This window comes from Notolepis coatsorum (genome assembly GCF_963971535.1).
Source record: "Notolepis coatsorum genome assembly, chromosome: 7".
Lineage (NCBI taxonomy): Eukaryota > Metazoa > Chordata > Actinopteri > Aulopiformes > Paralepididae > Notolepis > Notolepis coatsorum.
In genome coordinates this window covers 121,715,133-121,722,632 of record NC_140171.1, presented here as the reverse complement: position 1 = coordinate 121,722,632, position 7,500 = coordinate 121,715,133, and positions in this window count along the sequence as shown.

The window sequence follows — 7,500 nt, the reverse complement described above, 5'->3', positions numbered from 1 at the left end:
TACATTACCTCTACAATAACTAGTTACATTACCTCTACAATAACTAGTTACATTACCTCTACAATAACTAGTTACATTACCTCTACAATAACTAGTTACATTACCTCTACAATAACTAGTTACCTTACCTCTACAATTACTCATACTAAATATATATCATATGTTATGTATTCAATACTAAATATATATCATACTTTATGTATTCAATACTAAATATATGTATTCAATTATAAATAGATATCATACTTTATGTATTCAATACTAAATATATATCATACTTTATGTATTTAATACTAAATATATCATACTGTATGTATTCAATACTAAAGATATATCATACTTTATTTACTAAAGGTGCAGCTTTTTCCCATGAAATAAAAAATATGATTTCCTCCATGTGACTGTTTGTCTGCTCCTAGTTCTATCTATTTATCACTATGTGCCAAAGAAATTCCACTTCTTGTTTTCATATAAAGAAATCAGTGTTTTTTCTTCCTTTAAAAAGTGATGAGTGATGCTTTTCTGCACATGGCCAAAACAAAACAAAACAAAACATCCAATACCGGTACATTTATATTTTTTGAACTGCGCCCTCCTACAGTATGCGCGGGCGGAATCGGGTGCATTCCACTGGAAATGGGGAGTAGGGAGGTGATACATGCAAAACATATTTTCAATTCATACGTTTTCTTCATCCTGTTCCTTTTCGGCCATGGGTGTATCATGTATAAAAAATTAAAAATTAAATAAAGATGTTGGTGATATTGTGCAAAGATGAATTGTACCCCCATGTACGAAACTAAATAAAATGAATGAATTAATGAATGAAATTCGATAATCGATATGGGGGAAAGCAATACTTTTATTCCGCACCTTTCTAAAATCTCTGTGGATGTCTTAAATTGTATTAATGATTTTATTACATAACATTTTTATCTCTAGCACCTTTATTTTATTATTGTATTTGTTTTTCACAAGTCTCACGCACAGGAAAGCAAAATCCAAGACAAGATCTGTTTGACACCAACGTGAGAATAAGGACATTTTCTCATGTTTCTCAAAACAACTCTAGCCGAGAGTTCATGTTGGTATCTGAGCTGTGAGATCGTCAGGTTCTCTGAGATCAGCAGAAGGCAACAGGCACAACACTGGTGTTGACTCTTTTGTGTTGCAGGGAATCAATTCCACCAAAGATCAAATTCCAACGCAGAAAAGTGAATTCCCGCATCACACTTTTCACCTCTGCATTGATTTTTATTTTTTAAGTGTTGACATTTTGGTCCCCAACGATCTTTCTCAAGATGTATCAAAAGTACACAATGTGACACAGTGCTAACATACAGCCCATAATAGTGTGATAGTCCACAGCTGTGGAGGTGTGTGTCCAACACACAACAGACCATTCAGCCTGGATTCCCTCAGCTATCAAAAACACACATAACATCCACAGTCGTACACGTTCCACATTCCCCTGACAGCATCAGGAAGCAGAGCACTTTGTTCAGGCCAGACCCACAGCACGCACAGTCCTCCCTGTACAAATACACGAGAAACACAATATCCAGGAGGACAGACCCAAAAGAGAAGACACTATTCAGGAGGACAGACCCACCCCAAAAGAGAAGACAATATTCAGGAGGACCACCCCAAAAGAGAAGACAATATTCAGGAGGACAGACCCACCCCAAAAGAGAAGACACTATTCAGGAGGACAGACCCACCCCAAAAGAGAAGACAATATTCAGGAGGACAGACCCACCCCAAAAGAGAAGACAATATTCAGGAGGACAGACCCACCCCAAAAGAGAAGACAATATTCAGGAGGACAGACCCACCCCAAAAGAGAAGACAATATTCAGGAGGACAGGCCCACCCCAAAAGAGAAGACACTATTCAGGAGGACAGGACCACCCCAAAAGAGAAGACACTATTCAGGAGGACAGACCCACCCCAAAAGAGAAGACACTATTCAGGAGGACAGACCCACCCCAAAAGAGAAGACACTATTCAGGAGGACAGACCCACCCCAAAAGAGAAGACACTATTCAGGAGGACAGGACCACCCCAAAAGAGAAGACACTATTCAGGAGGACAGGACCACCCCAAAAGAGAAGACAATATTCAGGAGGACAGACCCACCCCAAAAGAGAAGACAATATTCAGGAGGACAGACCCACCCCAAAAGAGAAGACAATATTCAGGAGGACAGACCCCAAAAGAGAAGACAATATTCAGGAGGACCACCCCAAAAGAGAAGACAATATTCAGGAGGACCACCCCAAAAGAGAAGACAATATTCAGGAGGACAGGCCCACCCCAAAAGAGAAGACAATATTCAGGAGGACAGGCCCACCCCAAAAGAGAAGACAATATTCAGGAGGACAGGCCCACCCCAAAAGAGAAGACACTATTCAGGAGGACAGACCCACCCAAAAGAGAAGACAAAGACAAAAACATGTCCTCCTGAATAATGTGTTTGATTTCTGTATTTCTTTTTTGTTGTTGTTATTATTGTTGTCTAAAAAAATTATCAAACCTCTATTTAACCAGGATGTCCCTTGAGATTAAAATCTCTTTTTGGAGGGAAACCTGGTCAAGATACATACTTGTAAAGCGTGTTAACAGGACAGAGGGAGAGAGGCCACTGGCCTGGAAACAGTGCTTTGCTGTCGATGTTGTCAGGGGGATGTTGAACGTGTACAAGTATGGATGCTATGTGTTGTTGACAGCTGAGGGAATCTTTTGTGAATGGGCTGTTGTGTGTGATTATGGACACCTCCAACACAGCTGTGGACTATTATGAGCTGTATGTTAGCACTGTGTTACTTTGTGATTTGATACGTCTTGAGAAAGATCTTTGGGACCGAAAACGTCAACACTTTTTTTAAATTAATTTTTTAATATAAATCGATGCAGAGGTGATAAGTGTGATGCGGGAATTAACTATTTTTTTTTTGGAATTTGTTCTTTAAATTCTCTGAAATATGTATCATGTAGCACTCTTGTGAAATCTCAAAGAAACCTCTGTCTCCTAGTCATTCTAGGACCATATGAGACGATACTGAGAGCTCAGCGGCTTCTGAAATGGTCTCAAACGAAGATCTTCGTCCCTCCTTAGGGGCCTTTAGGAGCAATCATTCAGATATCAGTGAAGAACAACGTGAATCTAAATGAGAAACTCTCCTATTTCTCCTGAGAAAAGCCTCCTGTGTCGGTTCTGTTTAGGTAACATTCTGTATATCACTGTTCTGCAGTATCATGTATGCCCACAGTAGTAACTGCAAGCTTTTTATACAGGGGCCAGGAGAAACTACACCCGCAACCAAAAACCCTTTGTGTTTTAACATTATTTGCTACGTGTATGGTGCGCGTGTACATTACTGATGACATAATGCCGTCAATTACTCATTTATTCTGACAGGTCCAGTCGGAGTTACTCTCCTTCCGACGGCTCTCAAATTTCAACCGAAGCATTTAAAAGATTCCCAGAAGACTAGCGTGTCCTCTAGATGTCATCTGTGATACAGAGATATCTTGGTGTTTGAGGATGATCATTCTTTAAGTTTTGTGCCGTCTCCCTTTACATGATATCAGTAGCCGCCGCTCGTATAAAGATGGATGTCCGGGAGATTGTTGTCACTGTGCTTCTCGTTAACTTCAGCCGGCTTTTGATCAGAATAAGCACTCGACAACTGGCGTATTTCAAATGTTCTAGTGACACCAATGATGGTATCCATGTCAGGAATGTACTGTATTGTCAGGTTCTTGGTCGCTGTATCTTGTTCAGTATTAATAATTGAGTTAGTGTTTCTTTCTGCATGTTTTCTGTATGATTTAGTTACCGAAGCTCGAACGTGAACGTTCTCATTGACTGTCACCGTCCTTTTTCAATGACATACTGTGGTTGGTTTAGTTTAGTTATTCGTTTGGTTTAGTTTATTTAGCATGTTTGAAAGACATACAAAGAACACATTACAAACATGTTGAGAGATCAGTGCCAAAGCAGAGGCCATAGACCCAAACAGGCCTATGAGAGACCTCCACTATAAACAGATCATATATTAAATAAAAAACATTATGTTAGCTTTCTATGAGAGACCTCCACTATAAACAGAGAATACATTAAATAAAAAACAACATTATGTTAGCTTTCTATGAGAGACCTCAACTTGAAACAGAGAATACATTAAACACAAAATAACAACATTATGTTAGCTTTCTATGAGAGACCTCAACTTGAAATAGAGAATACATTGAATAAAAAACATTATGTCAGCTTTCTATGAGAGACCTCGACTTGAAACAGATCATATATTAAATAAAAAAAACATTATGTTAGCTTTCTATGAGAGACCTCCACTATAAACAGAGAATACATTAAATAAAAAACAACATTATGTCAGCTTTCTATGAGAGACCTCAACTTGAAACAGAGAATACATTAAACACAAAATAACAACATTATGTTAGCTTTCTATGAGAGACATCCACTTGAAACAGAGAATACATTGAATAAAAAACATTATGTCAGCTTTCTATGTGCTCATATTGAACACTGTGACGTGGTTCTGTGTGAATTCAATTGGACCTTCAGAATTTCTTTCCCGTCTGTATGAACACAGTATCTTACGGGGCGTTTGGTGGAGTGTGTTTATGGTTTGAGACGGAGGATCTCTCAGCCAGGCAGCATCGTCCTCTAGTCTCAGTGAGCTGAGTGTCAGAGCTGAGATGCCCTAATCCCTCTGGCTTGTTTAACTCTTCCCCCCACAAGTCATCCACACGGCTGACCTGAAGGGGCCCGGCCCGCCAGCCGCACACACACACACACACACACACACACGCACACACACGCACACACACGCACACACACACATTCACACGCACACACACACACACACACGCACACACATGCACACGCACGCACACATACACACACACGCGCACACGCACACACACACACACACACAGCCGAGCTCCTGCGGTTGCCTGGAAATTCGCTCTCCAGAAAACCGTCAACTTTCCCCTGCTGTTCAAAGGGACAGCTATAGGGCCAGGACCCTCGTCTGGGAGGAGAAGGAGGAGAGAGGAGAGGAGAGAGGAGAGGAGAGGAGGGAAGAGAGAGGAGAGAGGAGGAGGAGAGAGGAGGAGAGAAGAGAGGGGAGAGGAGGATAGGAGAGAGGAGGAGAGGAGAGAGGAGGGAAGAGAGAGGAGGATAGGAGAGAGGGGGAGGAGAAAGGAGGAGAGGAGAGAGGGGAGAGGAGAGGAGAGAGGAGAGGAGAGGAGGGAAGAGAGAGGAGGAGAGGAGAGATGAGGAGGAGAGAGGAGGAGAGAAGAGAGGGGAGAGGAGGATAGGAGAGAGGAGGAGAGGAGAGAGGAGGGAAGAGAGAGGAGGAGAGGAGAGAGGGGGAGGAGAAAGGAGGAGAGGAGAGAGGGGAGAGGAGGATATGAGAGAAGGGAGGGGAGAGAGAAGAGAGGAGAGAGGAGGAGAAGGGGAGGAAAGGTCCCTCCACTGTTTTAAAACAAGTGTCTGGAACAGAGATAATAGCGTGGGCTCTAGGTTATAAATGATGCATTTTGTTCCCTACAACCTGATAATAGCAGTTTGGCGGGGGAGAGGGGGGAGATGGTGTGGGAGGGGCGGGACGGGACGGGGCGGGCGGGTAAGTTCATCGCTCTCTTATCAAGCCGCTGTGACATTTCTCCCTCAACTGTAAAATTTCATATCACATTATCTGCTTTAAAGATGTAGCACCTTTTGTTGAACCGATAACAGCGCCTTTCATTCCATTTCACCCCATATGCTTCTCATGGTATATTAATTTATAGAGCCGTTTGGCAGCTCTGGTGGATGAGCTGGATTCAGGAGGGCATCTCAGTGTCGCCACGCGTGGGTTATTCAACTTTGCACGGCGATCGTTTATTCTCTCTTCTATTTGAACCTGTTCTATGAGATCAAAGGGAGATGAGCTTCGCCACTTGAAGCCGGAGAATCATTTTTTTTCATTGTTTTATATTTTCAATTTTTTTTTATTTCCTCTCTCGCTGTTATTGCACTCGATGGAATAACAAGTGATTAGATTAGATTAGATTAGATTAAAATGTATTGTCATTATACAGTACAATGGAAATAAGTTTGGCATCCGACCAGAGTGCAAATGTGACAGTAAAGTGCAACAGTAACATACAATCTACAGGTGATTAAACTGGATATAAAATATATAAATGAGTACTAATGAGTAATAGTGCTAATCAGATGTATGTACAGAGTTGTAGTATATTATGTACAGTGATGCAGGTATAAAGACACTATGGTAGTAAGTCATATTGGACAGTGGCGTAACTAGTAAGAGTAGGTAAGGATATACAGATTAGTATGTACAGATATGTAAAAAGGATTATATGCAGATATATACAGACAGACAGACGTGGATACTTTCTTTGGGGCAGTTGGTTTGACCTTTGAAACCATTCCTAGAAGTGAAATTATTTTCCGAATCTCAGTAATAATAAGTGAAATCAAACGTATTTTTTTTTACTCGACTCCACCTCTTCCCAAACAAAAACAAAATGTTTCTTTATCTACATCAGACTGTTTAAAGCACCAATCCAGATTTTATATACATTTGACCTATCGACTCCTATTCTCAACTAGGGGGGTCGTCAAAGAGAAGAAGGCTCTGTCCTCGCTCCACGATGGTGGAAGAAACGTCCCACCACAGTCAGGACAGATGAAACCCACCCAATGTTCTGCTGTTAACTAAAAACACACTTCTTCAATCAATATCTAAAAAAAAAATTATATATAAATAACCTTCGTACTGTATTGTACCTTACCACTATCTACAGTACTATGTACTAGGGATGTCCCGATCTGATCACGTGATCGGGATCGGGGCCGGTCACGTGATTTTCCGAAGATCGGGATAAAAAAATAAAATCTGGATACCTTTTTTTAATTATTATTTTTACTTTTTATTTTTTTTTAACAAACATGACCATGTTCACGTCTTAAACTCATACTGAGGCCTTAGTTTTGGTTTTAAATTGCATATCATCATTCATTTATTTATTGTCACACAGAGCAGAAGAATTTTGCCAAAACAAACGCATTTCCTTTGATTTAATTATACATCAAATGATTTATGTCAAGGATTGCAATGCCTCGCTTGAATGAAGTTAACTTTTCACCTGGATAACGTCAACATTCAGGGTGAATGTAATGTGAGAAATTGAAAAAAAAATTGAAAAATAAATAAAACATTTATTATTATAATTTTTTGATCGGATCGGGAAAGATCGGTATCGGTAGATACTAAAAATCACATGATCGGGATCGGATCAAGAGCAAAAAAAATTGATCGGGACATCCCTACTATGTACTATGTTACTATCATTATACTACTACCCACCATAGTATTATGTGTCTATACTACTATGCACTACTATGTGTAGCACTCAAGTTCAACACTGCTAGATGAACAACATCACTTACCGTTAGCT